This window comes from Canis aureus, chromosome 17 (assembly GCF_053574225.1).
Source record: "Canis aureus isolate CA01 chromosome 17, VMU_Caureus_v.1.0, whole genome shotgun sequence".
NCBI classification, from domain to species: Eukaryota; Metazoa; Chordata; class Mammalia; order Carnivora; family Canidae; genus Canis; species Canis aureus.
Genome location: NC_135627.1, coordinates 6604146 through 6623414, shown reverse-complemented (window position 1 = coordinate 6623414; position 19269 = coordinate 6604146). Strand labels below are relative to the sequence as shown.

Genomic DNA, 19269 nt, shown 5'->3' with positions numbered 1-19269 from the left:
TGTTAAGATGTCAGTTCTTTTCAGTTTGATCCATACATTCATTGTGATACCAATAAAAATCCTGGTAAGCTATCTTTTGATATTGACAAATCAATACTAAAGTTTATATTAATGGCAAAAGATCCAGATTAAATATTACAGTATACAAGAACAAGAGGAAAATGAGAAGGAGGAAAAGGAGGAGGAGGAAGAAGAAAATGGTTAAAGGGCTCAGACTCTCCAATCTCAAGCTTTAGTAGGAAGCTACCATAATCAAGACAGAATGGTATCAAGACAGCATGGTACTAGAAACAAAGACCTAGATCAGTAGAACAAAACAGAAAGAACCCATTTAGCCACACATTCTAATGCAGTCAACTAGTCTTTGACAAAGGGGTAAAGATGACTAAGTGAAAAAGGATAGAGTTTTCAACAAATGATAAGAGATTAATTGGACATCTATATGCCAAAACAAAGCAAATAAACAAAAAAAAAAAAAAAAACTTAGACCTTACACAAAAATGAACTCAAAGTGGATAAAAACATATGTAAAAGAGTGAGCTATAAAACCTCTAGAAGAAAGATAGAAGACAATCAGCATAACCTTGGATTTGGTGATAAGGGTTAAATATAACACCACTAGCACAATCGACAACAAAAATATCTTGGACCTTCTTAAAATGAAAAGCTTGCATTCTGAGAAAGACACTGTTAGGAAAATAAAGACAAGCCACAGACTGGGAAAAAATATATGCAAAACAAATATCTAATAAATAATTTGTATAGGGGCACCTGGGTGGCTCAGTCGGTTGAGCATCCAACCCTTGATCTCAGCCCAGGTCTCGATCTAAGGGTCATGAGTTCAAGTTCTGCAGTGAGCTCCACTGCAGGAAAAAAAAAAAGATATATAAAATATACAAAGAACTTTTAAAACTTATTAAGCAAAACAACAATTTTTTAAAAATGGGCATAATTACTGAATAGACACTCCACCAAAATAGATATACAAATTGTAAATAAGCATACAAAAAATCTAGTGTTGTCATGAGAAAATGAGAATTAAGACAATGAAATAATAACTACAATTAAATGTCTAAAATAGAAAAACAAAAAAACCTGAGCATATTAATTGCTGGCAAGGATGTGGAATAATGGAAACTTGTTCACTGCTGAAAAGAGTTCAAGAAGATCCACCTGCTTTGGAAGACAGTTTGACAGTTTCTTACAAAGCAAAACATAACCTTACCATATAATCCAGCAACCATATTACTAGGTATTTAACCCACTTATCTGAAAACTTATGTTCACACAAAACTCAGTAAACGAGTACATATAGCAGCTTTATTCATAATTGCTCAAAAGTGGAAGCAACAAAGATGCCCTTCAGAAGGTAAATGAATAAACAGTGGTACATCCATGCAATGGAATATTATTCAGTGATAAAAAAGAGCTATCAGAACATGCACAGATACAGGTGAATATTAAGTTGATATTAACAAATTTAAAAAGCCAGTTTGAGGGATGCCTGGGTGGTTCAGTGGTTAAGCGTCTGCCTTTGCCTCAGGGCATGATCCCACAGTCCCAGGACCGAGTCCCACATCAGGATCTCTGCCTGGAGTCTGCTTCTCCCTCGTCTGTGTCTCTGCCTCTCTGTCTTTCTCTGTTTCTTTCATAAATAAATACAATCTATAAAAAAAAATTTAAAAAATAAAAAGCAGTTTGAAAAGCCTACATAGTGTCTGATCCAATTTTTATGACATTCTGGATGGAAAAAAAGTATAGAGGCAGTAACAGATTAGTGGTTGCAAAGAGTTCCATGCAGAGGGGACAGCACACAGGATTTGGGATGGCAGGAGTGAAACTACTTTGTATGATGCTACAATGGCAGATTTATGATGCAATGCACTTGCCACAAACTTGGAGAAATGGCTGGGATTAGTGATATATAAAATTAGCCTGCAGCATACTGAAGTGCCAGAAAGTAAGGAAGTGCATCCCAATAATCCACAATAATGTCAAAAGGACAGAGCACCTGAATGAAAGTGTCAAATGGCCAAAACTGGAACCATTTGAGCAAAGGGAAATAAGGTAGGTAGGATTGCATTATATCACAAAGTTAAAATACATATCCATGAATCCAGATTAATATAAGCAAATGATTCAGTAAGTAAATAAATTGGGGAGAAAGGATAAATCTCTCATTAAGATGAATTCCAAATAATTTATATTGATACTTTGTTCTCAAGAATATGGAGCATAATTTTCTACTCCTTAAGTATGGGTGCTCATAGTGACTTCTTCCAAAAAACTACAGAACGGAAATGAGAACTAATAATAGTAGAAACACATGAGAAACACCACCTCAACCAGGAGATTAACGTTAACATCAGTAGCTGTGAGCCATGTTGATAATGTGCATCTGTGATATGATCTGATGAAAATGGTACTCCGCCTCATTGATTTTCCTCTCCAGAATCTCTAAGCCTAATCTCATAGTGACAAAAGTATGCAAAAAAAAAAAAAAAAAAAAAAAATCCAGGGCAGCCCAGGTGGTTCATCGGTTTAGCCCCATCTTCAGCCCAGGGTGTGGTCCTTGAGTCCCAGGATTGAGTCCCACGTCAGGCTCCCTGCTTGGAGCCTGCTTCTCCCTCTGCCTGTGTCTCTGCCTCTCTTTCTCTCTCTGTGTCTCTCATGAATAAATATATAATAAATAATCTTTTAAAAAAATCCAGAAAGGGACATTCTACAAAAAAAAAAAAAAAAAACCCAAGAAAAAATTTAGGAGCTGTCATGGCCAAGAGGAGCCTAATGACACAAGACAATTATAAGTCCTGTGGTATCCTGAATGGAAACCTGGAACAACATTAGAAACATAAAATATTAGGTAAAAGTGTAAAGAAATCTGAGTAAAATATGAACTTCAGTTAAAAATCATGTATCAATATGGGTACATTAATTAGAATAAGTGTACCATACTAATGTAAGATGTTAATACCAGAAGCCAGGTTGGGGTGTGAGAGCTTTCTGTACTCTTGTGATTTTTCTGTAACTTCATAACTACTCAAAACTTAAATGGTTATTCTTACAAAAAATAAAAAATAAAAAGTCAAATTAGTCTATGAAAGAGGAAAATTATAAAGAAAAGGAACAGAAGAAAGTGGTTTTTAGTCATCTTCTCTCATTATTCTACTCTTAGGGAAACAGTCATAGACATTCAGTCAGGATTTATAAGAATCATCGAGGCATAACAAATTATCTACATTGACCAAATGACTCTGGTTTATTTGCAGCAGCATATTGAGTAAAAAGTGACAATTCAGCTTCATAATAAATATTTTGTATTTTGTTTTCTCAGTTATTCTAAGCTTTAGAGAGTCTGCCCTTTATAATGTGTTATCACAAAAAAAGAACAGAATATAGTGGCTTTTGAATGCAGTGTCATAGCTTCAGATAATACGTAGGAAAAGTCAGGGTAGTAGAAGCTTCTAGCCCATTTAGTAGTGCAGGATCTGTTAAAAAAACATTCAACTGAGTAAATTTTAAAGTAATTTTCAAGATTTAAGGTAAATGTTAAGGATCTCGCTGGATCTTTATTCCATGACTCATGAATCAGTAGCATCCTATCCAGCAAATTGAAAGGAGCACTGAAGAGCTTTATAGAACGAAGGATTTCCACAGGTGGAAGGCATGGGACAAGGAGGTTATTCTAGCAAAGAGCTGATTGTATGTGGCAAGGTCACCTTTCTTTAGGAGATGGCAGGAGTCTACCATGCAAATCACCTGCTATGCTAATCAGGTAGCTCCAGTCTGACTGGAGGGAGGCCGGACTGTAATTAAGTTAGATACTAAGCCTCCACTGGGTGCCATGGAGCTTAGTGCATGTGGCTTCATTTGGGCCCGTTGTCTCTTTTTCATCATTATTAAATCATTATGGCTCACATTTCTCTGTGAGAATAGCATATGGTGATCTTTATATAAGCATGTGTCCAACTACTAGAATGGAAAGATCTGCACCCAAGAATGGTTTAAACCCAAAAAGTCATTCTCTTGCAAGAATGCCGAAAGACACAAGGGATGCTTAAGTATCCAGCAATAGGTTTCAAAAATTATCTTTGCAGCTATTAAACTCTATTAGAAATCAAACTGAAAGATAACAAGGGCCTATAAAAAAGCAATGACTGCAAAAATAATTGAACTTCCTTTCACTTTAAAAGGAGTGCTTTTCTAGAGTGTTGGGCTCGAAAATAAGGTCAGAGTATGCTTATTTTAACTTATTACCTCCTCTTATTTTAACAAATGAGAATAGCCTTTATTCTTGGCAGCCTTCAGAAAAGAAAATATTTTTCTCTCTCTTGTCAAGTTGCAGTTTTGGAATTCAAAAAAATAAGAGTTGCCTGTGCAGTTCAAAAATGAGAAGCATTTCTTTTGTTACTGAAAATGCTTACTTCACACCAGCTCTGAATTGGTATTTCTCCTTAAGGGACAATCTTTCTAATGGTCTGACTCTGTCCCAAAAGAGAACCACCACGTTCATTTCACAGAACTTTTCAAGATGGTGATTTGCAATGCTATATTTATAACAATTCAGGCAAAACTAACTTCTCACACATCACAGAATCACAGAGATGAGGAACTGATGGTATACCCTAATGAATGCCTGGCGTGGCCATCTCGCTCTGGGGTAAACTCAGGATATGTGTGCAGGCACTTGCAGTTAATGGACCCATCTCCTCTTTCCTTCCCTACTGCCTTGTCTATATCCATTGCAGAGAGTGTGGGGGATAAAAATTTGATTTTCCCTCCTCCCCAGGAAAATCAAAGCCTGCTGAGATGACTTCCTTTCTGTCTTGTTTTTCTGCCCAGAGGTGCTATCCCATGTCCTCCCTGTGAGGGGTTACCAGGAGTTTGCTTCTTGCTGTCAAGACCTTGCCTACCTATCTGTGCATTCCCTGTTGCACAAGATAAATACTCTGTTTTTAATCCACCACACCAATTTCCTGTTACCAGGGAGTGAATCTAGTCCTAACTGATCTAACAGTAAGGTCAGTGATATTTTTTAAGTAGTGAACCCTCTCTAGGGTTCCCTGATATACTGAAGGAAATCTGAATGACAGTTGATACTGGAATGCTTAAAGAGTATCAAGAATTATTTGAATGTATTCTTTAATTCTCAAAAACATTTATATGAATGGTAGTATTATCATTCCCATGATCTTACTGAGAAGACTGAGTTCAAAACACATTTCAGGGGTATCTGGGTGGCACAGTCAGTTGAGTGTCCGCTCTGAGTTTCTGCTCAGGTCATGATCTCAGGGTTGTGAGATTGAGCCCCCATTCTGTGCTCAGCATGGAGTCTGCTTGACATTCCCTCTCTCCTTCTCCCTCTGCCCCTCCCTCACCTGCTCATGCTGTGTCTAAATAAATAAATAAATAAATAAATAAAATTTTTTGAAGATTTCAGTAATCTGTAACCGAATGATGCTCACATTGCTGGTAAACTACATCCTATGTTCTAGTAAAAGAAGGGAATGTAGAAATGAACACAGCCCTGCTTTCCTGACACAGTGCAATGTAAAAGAAAACCCTCAAATAATCACAAAACTCAGTGTAAAATTACAATCCCTTTTAAGTGCCATGGGAGAAAAGTGGGCATCTGGTCTTCTCTTAGCACTCAAGGAAGAGAGCCGTGACAACATTAGATATGACATGAACTTGAGTGATTGATAGGCATGAACCAAGAGTGGAAGAGTTAGAGAAAACATTCCAAGAAAAGAAAACAGCACCTCCAATATCTTGTGGTGGGAAGACCCTGAAATACATGTAAAGAAATTAGTGAAGCTTGAACCAGAAAGAAAGGGAGCCTGGTTCACGATGCACTAGAGAGAAGGACAGAAGGCTGAACAGTAGCAGAGACTAAGCAGGCCAGGCACAGGGCTGAGGTCTTACCTAATAACAATGGGAAATCATAAAAGGCTTTTAGTAGTAGAATAAATCATCAGATCTGCATTTGACAAGTATTATTCTGGCTGATACATGAGAAATTATTTGGATGGATAAGAGGCTGCCCAAGGTAGTGGTGGAATGGGCAGAAATGGGGCTAATGCTTCAGTCTGCGTGCAAGGTATTGGTGAACCACAGATGATGATGCAGCAGGATCGGCGGACGATAGAAGGAGACAAACGAGAGGGATATTTAGGAAGTAAAATCCACAAAACTCAGTAATAGACTGAATATTATAACACATAGAAGTATAGGAAGAAGGATTCAAGTATTAGCTTTAGATTTCTGACATAATTAATTTGACATAAAATGGAACTGCTGCCAGAAGCAGAAAATACTAGAAAAGGAATGGAAGAGGTTTAAGAAGGCAAAATCATGAATTCCCTTTTGGTCAAGGTAACATATGAGAGGCATTTAAGGTCTCCAGATGGAATGTCCAATAAGCGATCGTTGAAAGGGTCTGGGTCAGTGGAACCAGGGGTTTTGAAAATATAAATTTGTGAGAACTGATTTCAACATCTTACCGGTTCGCTCATTGATATGTTGAATACAGTTGTGATGTGTTTATTTTCAATTTGCGTGAGACTTTATCCTTTTGGAAATTATGTATTAGCACATTTAGAGGTAGACAGGTCATCTGTGCAAATGCTCAGCTTGTAACTTATCAATGCCTGTCAAGTGTAGCTGCTAGAGGAGTGCACCTGATGGTTCACTTAGGCCTTGCACTAGGTCTCCTGCCTCCTGGAGAGAATCACAAGTGGCAGTAAAACTTTAACCCTGTTAACTCTGTTTCTGTACCGTTCTCTTCCTACTGACTTTGTGTTTTATTTTATCCCCGACTATCACATGCCGGGTAATGTACTCCCTACTGGAGGAAACAGGAATTTGGTCTTATAACCTGGCAACTCAAGTATCTCTGTAGATCTACTCCTTATTAACTGAAGGATGGGAGACCATCTCATTTATGAGGCCACCTATTTTTCTGTTTGTGAGCTCAGATCAACTGAGGATTTCCTATGTGTTGGGAAATAATACAAAAGCTTTTTGATATGTTTGTATCTTTGGTGTGTGGCTGAAGTGTCTGAATGAAGTTACGAGCTCTCTGATGTTGTGTCTGTGATTAAGAAAGGACTTGACTTCCTCTTGTCAACATGAAATGTTTTCCTTAAATTAAAAAGAAACTATTTAAATTAGTTCATAAAGATAAATAAGCACTCAATATATCCACTATTGTCAAACTTCAAGGAAAATTAGAAAAAATAACTTCTAATAAATTAAACAGACTAGATTAAAAAAAAATTATCACATACCTAACAAACATTTTAAGATTCCAGATTCATATAACTGAAGACATCTCTGACAAATTAAAGTAATATATATATTTAAATCTAGAGCTCTTATCCTGGTATCAGGGGCTGAATTGTGTCTCATTTTAATGTGAAGTCTCCCCCCATGTGAACACGGAATATGTGCTATAGCTCTGTTTGCTCAATGCACACGTTCCCTCTTTCCTCCTCATAAACAGTCCTAAATTCTCCTGCCCTTTCACCAATATGTATGTAATCCCCACCCCTATGATTATAAAACACTTGTTCAGCTGCCTCATGAATATACCCTTTCCTTGTTGCATACTCAACGTCTCAATGATGAGCTTTGCTGCGCTTTGGGCAAACAGACTCTGCTACAAATTCTTTAGATTTTGTCTAAGACTGTATATTAAATAATGGAAAAATAAAATTTTGTTTATCTTTTACACTTAAAACTATACTTAAAAGTCCCTGGGTAATCACAAGATTTGTTCTTTACCTCATAAAAAGAAAGATAGTAGAAATAATTAGGTTTGATATATGCCATATTACCAAACTCCCCGCAGCACTGTAGGGAGAGTTGTTAAATCAAAGGAAATGCTACAGAATTACCAGATAATGTTTAAACGGGAAACTGTTATGGTATCAGTCTGCTCAGGTGTCCATAACAAAATGCCACAGGCTGGATGGCTTAAAGGAGAACAACATTTTCTTGAGATCTGGAGACCAGAATTCCAAGATCAAGGTGTTGGCAGGGCTGGTTTCTGGTGATTTCTATCTCCTTAGCTTTCAGATGGCCATCTCTTTCCTCTGGCCTGTTTGTATGTGCATGTGCATCCCTGGTGTCTCTCTCACTTCTTGTCAGGACACCAATCATACTGCATTGGGACCCCATCCTTCTGATATCACTTACCCTTAATAATATCCTTAAAGATCCAATCTCCAAATACCATCACTTTGGAGGTTAAATCTCAAACATATGAACTTTGGCGGGGACACAACTCAGTCCATAACAGTTATTAATATAAATATTTCAAAATATATATATATATAAATATTTCAGAAAGTATACAATTTATGGGAAGACCCTAGAGATTTGCCAATTCTCTGGCTATCCATGATATATTCTTACCTTTAAGGAAACATTACCAAACCCATACAAAATAATTGTGTAGTGTACCCTAATGAAAAATCCCTCTTTCCTCTGTTCTGATACTGTTAGCTATTATAATAAATTACCTACAGATGTTCAGTTTTTGCAATCCATAGTTAGCTTCTTTTTACATCACTGCTCATCTGAACACTCTGATGCAAGCCTCACACCACAGTTCATGTCTTAGAGACAGAAGGACAGTTTCAGAGTCTCATGGAAAAATCTGTATCCAGAAACTTTTAGTTATTGATATTTCCAGAATGACCTCTCATGTATAGGCTTCTGAGATGACAGTGTCACCAGCTGAACCCCAAGACCTGACCTTTACTGCCCACCTGCTTGTACTCACCGAACTCTATTCCACATGTTTCCTTAATCTCTTCTTTCCAGCTTCTCTCTTAATTCAGGCAAAAAACCTGACAGGAGTAACATCCCATGATGGAAACCAAAACTAGTCCTCAAGCAGTAACAATTGCCCAGACCACCAGACTAGTTTGAACTTGACCTCCAACAAGCTTCTATATAGATGGACTATGGAGTGGCCTATGAAGTGACCGACAGTTACCTTTACCTCATTATAATACGAAAGTCTCTGCCCAAGAAGGAGCACAAGCCTCATTTACATAACATACAATGTGTGTGTGGGAATGTTTCCTTAAGGGGCATACCCACCTCTATATATGACAAGTCTGCTCTATCTAACTTAAAACCCTAAATTAAAAAACAAAAAAACAAAAACAAAAACATTCACCTTTGCTTGGGGAGTCATGGCTTTGGAAGTCACTCCCCATGACTACCCAAAATCATCTTAGTTTGGTTATAATAATGCTTCACCATTCTCAGTCAGTAGCAGTAAACAGAGTCAGATTTTTCAGTATACTTGATGATCCAAAAGCAGACTTCCTTATGAAAGCAGGAAACTGCAGAGAAAGAATTAATCACATAAGTGTGCACTGATAAGGGAAATGAAAATTTGGGGGCATATTGCAAATGTTATTTTAATGTTCTAAAACATATGTAACAGAGCCCTTTCTCTTTCTTTGAAGCAGATCTAATCTTCAATTTTGTAAACTGCTTTTGAAGATGAAAGAAACCATTTTTAAAGGTGTCTGATTCTTACTCCTCACAAGTCAGAAACCTCACTAAATCCCCTAATGTTTTACAGAAATGTGTAGATATTTCCATGAGTTCTCTAAGAATCTATCTTCCACTTTACTAGGATATAATTGACAGTTTAATTGTGCCAGGAAGACCTTACTTGGAGTACTTAATCAGGCCTGACAAGCCCACTGCTAAGTAACATGGTTGACTTTACATGTGGAGCCTTTCCTGGAAAAATTTTCAGGTAACTTTGGCCTCAGGTGGTAACAAAGGTCAATTCCTGGCACATCACAAACCTTAACTAATTTGAGGAATCCATCTGAATACCAGAAATGCAGGCTAAGTCTGGTGAAGAGGCTTTCATAGGTTTGGTTTTCTGGTTTTGGAATAGCACATCACAGAGGCTTTTAAAATCCTAATCCAGGATTCCTCATGAAACTCCCAGATACAACGTTACTTCCTGGTCTTAGTAGTACCTTAATAATTGATTGATTTTGATCTACGAACCAAAGTTAAGGATGCTCATATGCTTAATTTAAATTCAGCTGCTGCTAGGTAAATCATTAGGTCAAATCTGGTGAGACTTGTCTTGCTGTGATCTAGAATCCTTTAGAGATTAATTCATCAGAGTAGGGAAGTTCAGGAAATGGGCTCCAGAAATTACTGAGTGTCCTTTCAGTAAAATGCTGAGAGTTAGTCTAGCAGAACCTCTGGGTGATTATCGGATTCTATAGGAATGTGCATCTTTGGTTGTTTTACAGTTCTGCAGAGATAGAACTGAAGTTGTAACAAATTGGTAATAATGCAAATATTTCCTTCCATAGGCATGCAAATAATTACTGTTCATGACACTATAAGCACATTGTGTCCCCTGGAGAATTGGTATCTCTGTGTGTCAAATTCTCTTGGAGCTAGTTATAACATCTTACTTACTCCCTCATTAACATGTCTCCAAGGAAACAAAACAGGAATAGTCAGAACTAGAGAAGGAAAAGAAGGAAGTTCCAGTATTCCAGTCTCCAAAGAGAGGTAGTGATTTCAAGAAAGATAAAAGGTTAACTGCTCTGGGTGCTCCTGAGAGCCTTAAGTAAAAATAAGAGAGTCAAAAGCAGAAAATTATCTCAGTAGAGTGAAGGGGCAGAGGAAAATTGTCAGTTGAGGAATAGGTAAAAGAAAATAGTAGACATGAGTATTGATACCTGTAGCGTATACATTTGGGATTGGTCTCCAGGTCCTAACACAGAACTCCTGAAACCCTAGGAATTTCCTGAATGTCTTTGTTATTCATAATAAGCCAGCTTTCTTCCATCACAGTTTAGTTTATGGTGACTGGACAGCTTTAGGATGGAGGCTGGTGACCAGAAAGACCAAATATATGATTAGAGGGTAGGAACTTGCAGCCCCGCCTTTAACCTCAGGGAGGGAAGGGACACTTAACATTGACTTATAAAAATTCTATTAAAAAAATATTCAGAGAACTTCTGGGTTGGCAAACACACAGATGTGGGGAAGGTGGAATGGCCAGTTTGTCTCTTCTGCTTCAATCCTTCACAATAAACTGTTAAGTATAGCATCTTTCTGAGTGCTAGGAGTCATTCTAGCAAATCATCAAACTTGAAGATGGATCATGGAAACCTCAAATTTACATTTGCTGAGAAGTGTGGGTAGACAGGACTTCCCTTTGGCATGTGGTGTCTATAGTGGGGACAGTCTTGTACAACTAAGCCTTTATTCTGCAGGGGAGAGAAGTGTCTTTTCTAACTCTAGATTGTTAGTGTCAGAATTGATTTTAATCATTGAACTCTCAGTTGGTGTCAGAGAAATGGTTGAACTTGGAGGAAACCCACATAATCCCTTATTTGAGAAGTCTGGTTTTCATGAAGGGCAAGGATACTAAAGTAATGGAATGCAAATATAGGATCAAGGGATACATGTCTAAGCCAGTGACACCCTGTGTTGTATATTCTTTTCAAAGGACTTTCATAGGTATTTTTTACTTGATCCCCACTAAAGTCCTGTAAGGTAGGGAGAGATGACATTACCATTCTCAGATTACAAAATAGAAAAGAGAGGTCCCAGGAAGTTAACTTCTTCAAAGCCACATAATTATTAGACAGTGAAACTGGAATATCAATCCTAATCTACAGATGATTGCAATGTTCCCTTTGGCTCTAAAAAGTATAAGATTTCAAAATTCTTAATTTAACTTTGAAAGCCGATTTCAAGTATAGAATCAGAGAGATCTAGCTCAGCGCCTAGGAATATAACTTGAAATCTTTTTTTATGACACTAAAACAATCCCAAAGTTTCTATCAGAAGAAGCAGTAGCTCCTATGTGGGCCAGGCTGAACTGACCCTAATGGGAAGATCCACACAACAATGCTCAAGGCTTTCAGAAAGATGTGGACAAAGGTCATAGGAAGCAGAGAAGAGAATCTGGAAAAGCATGCTGCCCAGACACTCTGTCACATGGGGAAGAACAGGAAGACAAAGAAAAATCAAGGAGCCATAGTAATTGCTTTTAAAAATGTAAAGGGCTGGGGCACGTGGGTGGCTTAGTAAGTTAAGTGTCTGACTCTTGATTTTGGCTCAGGTCACGAGCTCAGAGTTGTGAGATGGAGCCCCTTGGGCATCAGGCTGGGTACAGAACCTGCTTCAGATTTCCCTCTCTCTCCCCCTTGGCCTCTGCCCCCACTCTCACTCTCTCTCTCTCTCAAAAAAAAAAAAAAAAAAAAAAAGTAAAGGGCTATTATATAGGAATAGAATATATTGTTTGTGTTGTTCTAGTGGACAGAACATGGATCCATTGATTCAAATGAATGTAAAAATGATTTTCTAACAACCACAAATGCAAATTTGTGAAATGAAAATGTGTTTAAGACTTACTGAGATCTCTTTCCTGGGAGATATTCAAGTTGACTCCAGCTGATAAAGGGCAAGAGATAATCATAGTGGCTACTTACATATTTCTTGGAAGCTTATACTACAATCATTCTATATTTGTATTCTGATCCAATAAAAAGTCATTGGGACTTTAGGCATTAAGAGATAGGTTTGGTTAGTCGTTCAAGTTTGAATGCAATAAATCAAATTTTAAAATATCTTTTACAGGTACAGCATAGTTTAAACTTTCCACTGGGAGGGTGGTGAGGAGGAATGACAAGAATATTTACTGAAATGACTTTAATGAATTTTATTTAAAAGAAGTATAATATTTTCTGACAACCATTTATTTTGGTAAGTGGTTTAGTATTTATATATTCTGCATTATTTGTGTATATAAGCTGAAATCTGTGGGGAAGGCAGGAAAGAAAGAAACAGTCCAAGCTTCTTTAACTTAAGTAAACACAATAAAATATAAGGATTTAGTCATCATTTTGGGATAACGACAAAGTAAGCCTTTATTCAAACACTCAGAATGAGGTAAATTTTAACGCATGTTACAGAATGTTTGAGTCCCCCTCAAACTCACAAGCTGAAGCTCTCACCCCCACATAATAGCTCAATGTGACAGTATCTGGAGATGGAACCTTTGTGATTAGGGTGACATGGATCATGAGGGTGGGGCCCTTAGGACGGGATTAGGGTTCTCAGAAGAAGAGACACTGAGAGCTCACTCTCTGTCCCCCTGAGCACACAGTAAGCAGAGGTCCTGTGTGCACACAGACGCCACACCAGGAACCAAAGCTGAAGCACCCTGATGTGGCAGTTGCAGCATCCAGAACAGTAAAATTTCTGACATTTAAGCCACCTAGTCTGTGAAATTCTGTTTTGGCAGTCCAAGAAAACTGAACTATTTTTTAATTTTAAGTCAAACTTGAAGCTGTTAAAGATGAACTGCTGATCCATTAAAAATGCAAATGAACTTGGGGAACCTGGGTAGCTTAGTCAGTTGAGCCTCAGACCCTGACCCTTGATTTTAGCTCAAGTTGTGACCTCAGGATTGTGACATGGAGCCCTGACTTCGGCTCCATGCTCTGCTTGAGATTCTTTCTCTGCCACCCCCAGTGCCCAAGTGCTCACTCCCTCTAGTAAATAACAGTTTTTTTAAAAATGCAAATGGATGTAAAGTACTAGACAAAGTCTCAAGCACAGAGTGTCACCCTCCTCTGGGAACTGCAAATTCAAGTCTCCCCAGGAGCCAGGCAGGGTCCATATCAACAAAAGGAGAGAGTGACAGACTCATCACTGTCAACGTGTTTTGAACATCTCACTGTAGCATCATTCATTCTATTAGATTCAAAAACAATTCTATTGGGATTTCTTTTCTCATTCATAAAACTGCATCATGCATCCTTTCTGTACAGTTGTCTTGGTCTATTTTTCATATTTTCCTTTTGGACAGAGACATGTCTACGAGAAATACTTCACTTTTCTCCTAACTATAAGAAAAACAATAGCACAAGTCAGTAATTGGATATGTCATATGGTCAATGTCAGTCCAGGAGGCAGAGCAGTGGAGAGAACATGCCCAGTCTCAGAAAGGCTGCCTCTGCACATGGCATCACCATGGGAGCCCGGGGACCAGAACTGGGAAATTTCACAATTGTTCTTTAGAGGCTGGAAATCTAATTTGTATGTAAAATCACCTGCTTTTTTCTATTCTATTCTTTTCTTTTCTTTTCTTTTCTTTTCTTTTCTTTTCTTTTCTTTTCTTCTTTTCTTTTCTTTCTTTTCTTTTTTCCTTTCTTTTAACTGGAAACAACTAATTCAATTAAATCAATAAGCATACTATGTGGACCACACGGTGCTGTCAAACATCAAAGCCTTGTTCACTGAGACCTTGAATCTGGTTGGACCAACAATATAGAAATTGCCTGTTTATATGATAAGAACAAATAAAAGCCAGAGACACTAACAATAGGATTGTTGTTAAACCCTTGTCTGACTTGTTGATGGGTCTGCGGAATTCCTTAATCAGGCACTTACAACGGAATAAATAATGCATGTTTCTGTATCCATTTTAGTTTGGTTGAATATGGATGCTGAGGATGGCATTACATGAATTCTTATACCATTATGTTCCTCTAATCTCAGGCATAAATAGATCTCAGTTTCAAATGCACTGCATATCATTTGATTAAAATAAGACAGCCATTCCTCAAGGAAATTTCCAGCAATTACCCAGGAAAGCCTTCTCTTAGCATGCTGACATTGTAAAGTAAAAATTAGTTGTTTCACAGAAGCTCTGCTTTCATCTAGCCACATTGCCCTACCCAGAGGTCTCTTATGCTACTTTCTTCAGGGCTAGGAGCCACTAATCGTCTTGCCTTCAGGTTTTAGTTTCCTTAATGCCACTAGTTTATAAAATACAAATGATGGAAAGACCATCTACTGAGTCACTGAATGCTATATTTTTAAGGCATCATTTTATAACATATATATATATATATATATATATATATATATATATATATCTGTAAAATTGGGTCCATTTATTCTTCACGATGAATTACTCTTCTCTAAAGAGCATAGATACATAGATACATATAAAATGATGGCTAAAATAAATCTCCGCTGTAATTGGTTCCCTGAAAACATGATATTTAAGAAGTACACAGAAGAGCATTACTTAAAAGAAACTATGTTAGTGTTGAACAATAACTTATTTTTTAAGGGCAGTATCGTGAGATACATACATATATCAAAAGAACACATCAAAAAAAAAAAAAAAGAACACATCAAATACGTTATTTAACTCTGCAACTAGTGAAGAAACCAAGAAGATGCTACAATTGGTTGGAAATGGAATTCAAAATATGAAGAAGGCACATCTTAAGTGAAAGGGAGCACAATATGTCACCCCAAAACATACCTCTTGGGCATACTGATTTTTTTTAGGCTGATTATTTTTGAGACTGTAGACACAGAAAAATCTCAGAAAACAGCAGAAAGAATATTTTTGTAAGGAATATTTACAAAACATTATAAGGGAAATCTCAATTTATAAGGATGTCTGCCTCTCCATATTAGGAAGAGGGGCAAGACTCAATCTCTAGAAACTCTTAACAATGGAGAAGTCATTGACTTAGATCTGCATACAACCTTAACTCTATTTCCTGTGATTCTCCAGGTGACCTCCCATTAACACCCAACCTCCCACCTGACCCCCTGCCTAGATCTTCCTTTGTCTTAAACCACAGATAGTATTTAAGGGCCATCAGGGAGTTACTCTCATGCATACAAAGAGGTATACACATGAAACCAATGTGTTTTTCTCCTGTGAATCTTCCATTACTGGAGGTCCTAGCCTAAAACACCGAAGGATAGAGGGAAAAATATTTTTCCACTACCACATACGTAAATCAGAAACACTCAAATGAATTTACAAACGGATGTAAAACTGGCTTTTTTCATGGAGGTGGGGGGTGTTCAGGAATCAGCTGTCCCTTCTGGAGACAGAAATTCAATTACATTTCTATGGACAGAGGTCACTTTAATTACTGTCAATTATCTACGGCTTAAGTAGTTCTACCTCATTCACAAAATGCCTACAGCAGATAACCTGGAAGATTATTGTGTAATACATGGGAAGCTGTTTTTCTTTTTCTTTCTTTTTTCCCCTCCATTTCAAAATCTTTCACTGGCAGTGCCTTTCCTGACAATGAAGAATCTCTATGTGCCTGCAGCAGATGACCACAGGCCATGACTTGCCAGTCTCCTGGGTCCCTGTCCATCTCGGACAAACCCTCATGCCAACTTTAAGGTTAGTATTATCTCTCCTCAAACTAGATTAATGATATCCACGTTATATGACTTTATATATGTTCTTTGTTAAGACCAAATTATTGTTAAAAGTCAATGGAACACACACACACACACACACACACACACACACACAAAGGCTCTGGAGTTCTATTCCCAGAGCCTACACTCTTCTGCACTGAACCATATCATGGTGACAGTTCAGTTATGTAGCATCTGTACATTGTCCACAGGAAAAAAAATCTACATTTCCTTTTTGCCAGGATCTTTTTTTTTTTTTAATTATTTATTTATGATAGTCACAGAGAGAGAGAGAGAGAGAGAGAGAGAGAGAAAGGCAGAGACACAGGCAGAGGGAGAAGCAGGCTCCATGCACCGGGAGCCTGATGTGGGATTTGATCCCGGGTCTCCAGGATCGCGCCCTGGGCCAAAGGCAGGCGCCAAACCGCTGCACCACCCAGGGATCCCTTGCCAGGATCTTAAATGCTATCCTTAAGCTGAATGAAAAGCTAATTTTTCCTCTCTCTTTCTTTCATTCATTTACTTTTTCTTTCTTTTGAAATCCTCTAAAGCAAATGAAGAAGAGGGGAGGGATTTGGCACTAGGTCAGTTAATTTCATAAATGTAAACAAATCAGCAGGCTGAATTGTCAAGATTCCCTGTTTTGACTGATGAGATTAAATCAAGGAAACGGCCATTTCTCCACTTGGTGACAGCACTCGAGTGCAGCCTTAGGTGTAACTATGTTGTGACCAATTAGAACGTAATCATAGGACAAACGGATAGGGGAGAAACAGCACACAATTCCAAACACAAACCAAGCATAGCGTTTAGTACCTTACAATGTTCATGCCCTTTTATGTTGTTAGGTTTATTTATTTAAAGCTTTAAAATTAGTCTTTTCCTAAAAATAGAGAAAAAATAATTTGCTTATGTACCAGAAGCAAAATAAGTTTTATTTTTAAACCAGGAAAACGAGGTAAGAAATGATTTTTTTTTTTAATAAAAAGCCAGAAACAAAGTTAATCCACAAAATTTGCCTGTCAAGTCATTGTCCTTCTGAAGAGGGAGTTTCAAGCTCAACTCTCTCAGCAGTGGAAGGAAAGTGGAAAATACTGGTAGTTTTCAAAAGCAAAGTCCTTGTGTGAAAAGCAAGGCAGCTGATGTGAAAAGAAAGAGAACTGTTCTAACTACTAAAGAAAATAATTTCCAGAGTTACTCTCCTAAGGTAGACACTGTATGCGACCTAATTACTATCATTTTTAAAAACAAGTTTCTAGGGTGGTTTCTTAAAATACCCTTCCAAATAAAGCAATATCACCACAAGGCCTAACTTAGCAAACTGTCTTCAGGGAAAAGGGGAGAGAGGGTAATGAGTGATGTCCAGATATTCATGTCTGCTGACTTAATCCAGGAATCATTTTGGCTAGCTCAGATAGCCTGGGTTTTATTCATACCTCTTCTGTATTTTGTCTTTGTCTTTGTTCAGTTTTTCAACCCAAACTTAACTCTTTGGTGTTTTTTCTTAAGTGGTCGACAAAGTCTAACACTTAAGAGTACAATTGTGTACACCGCACATACCCCATAGGGTCTCTTGATATTATTAATATCCTGTCTCAACCCCTGGAGAGGGAACATAGTTTTCATTATAAGTGTTTGGCAATATCAATAAACAAGTCTTCTCTTTAATAAATTCCAAACTTTTTCTTCCTCCTGTCATCAAATTTGCCAAATAACTGTCTTCATTTCTCCACTTGCATTCATTCCCTGGTCTCCTGTCATCTGGTTTTTGCTGTCCATGCACCACAAAACTCATCAGGAAGCAGCCTCCCATGACCAAGGTAATGGACATTTTCCTTTCTGTATACTTAAACTCTTTGGTCCTTCTGATCCTATCTCCAACACCTTCCTCAATCCTCCTCATTACACTTGGCTCCCCTTCTCCCTCCTTTACCCATCCTGTGAAGAGATTCCATCATTCCCTTAGATTCCATCTTCAGCCCACACTTGTCTTATACTATCTGGTCAGCCAAGGGCTTAGCATGAAACAGGTGGCAAACTCCCACAGCTATAAATAATTGGGAAGCATTTATAAGATACTATCTCAAAGGGGTAGGCAGGGGTTAGGGGAATCCACAGAGGGTAGTTGAGAACTTTGAGGCTCACAGCCACAGTGGGAGACCTCATTACCCTTAGGTCTGAAGGAGTCTGGAAAATAGAGATTATGGGGACTCCCAGAGGGAACTGTGGTCTTTGATAGAGAATCAGAGTCAATCTTAAATGATCATTGACACAATAGGGGGGAAGCTCAAGAAATCAATATGTTTTCACCTTCTATCTCCTGATTTTTCTCAATGTCTCCAATTGACAGACTTTGTAAAACCCAGAGGGCAGGAAAGCCCACTGATGCAATCCACTCTGGCAGTGTTCTTGGGGCCAGAATAGTGACAAAAGCTGATCTGAAGACCAAACAGAAGACATGAAACTGCAAAACACACTCCTGGTGTGATTTCATCCATTCTTGTAATTTGGACTACAACCGATATGCAGATGACCCTACTCCATTAACTGCACATCAGTGGTTCCCAAAGCTGACTGCATCTTATGATCACTTGGGAGTTCTTTTTTTTATTATTATTAAAAATAAAAATAATGCCACACACATCATATCCACAACAATTCTTAAATTGACAGGAAATTTGGCTTGGGTTTTTATAATTTTTAAAAGTTCCCTAATGTGCAATTACTTTTGAGAACCAGTTTTTGGCCTAGTATCTGCAACACGTTTCAAGCTCACTTATGCAACTGCCTACAAAAATTATCCCCTAAACATTTTATTTTCCCTCAAATAGATTTCCACTGTTAATTTTTTTCTTAGTTGGTACACTACTGTTCAGCCAGATTCTCAAAACAGAAACCTAGATTTACAAACAACGTAAAAGTTGTTCACAGTTCTCTGCACCAAGAATGGTCTTCCTTACTTCTTTATCTGCACTTCCATTTCCTTGAATAAACAAACTCCTC

At 37.8% G+C, this 19269-nt stretch overlaps 1 long non-coding RNA gene across 1 annotated transcript; it reads left to right on the top strand.

Annotated features, from left to right (window-relative positions):
* The first annotated feature begins 1908 nt into the window (after nt 1-1908).
* LOC144287426 (uncharacterized) lies at nt 1909-18896 on the top strand. The gene is made up of 4 exons (XR_013355230.1): nt 1909-2067; nt 16131-16246; nt 18065-18086; nt 18617-18896. It is a non-coding gene; the product is annotated as an uncharacterized LOC144287426 (long non-coding RNA).
* Nucleotides 18897-19269: the final 373 nt, after the last annotated feature.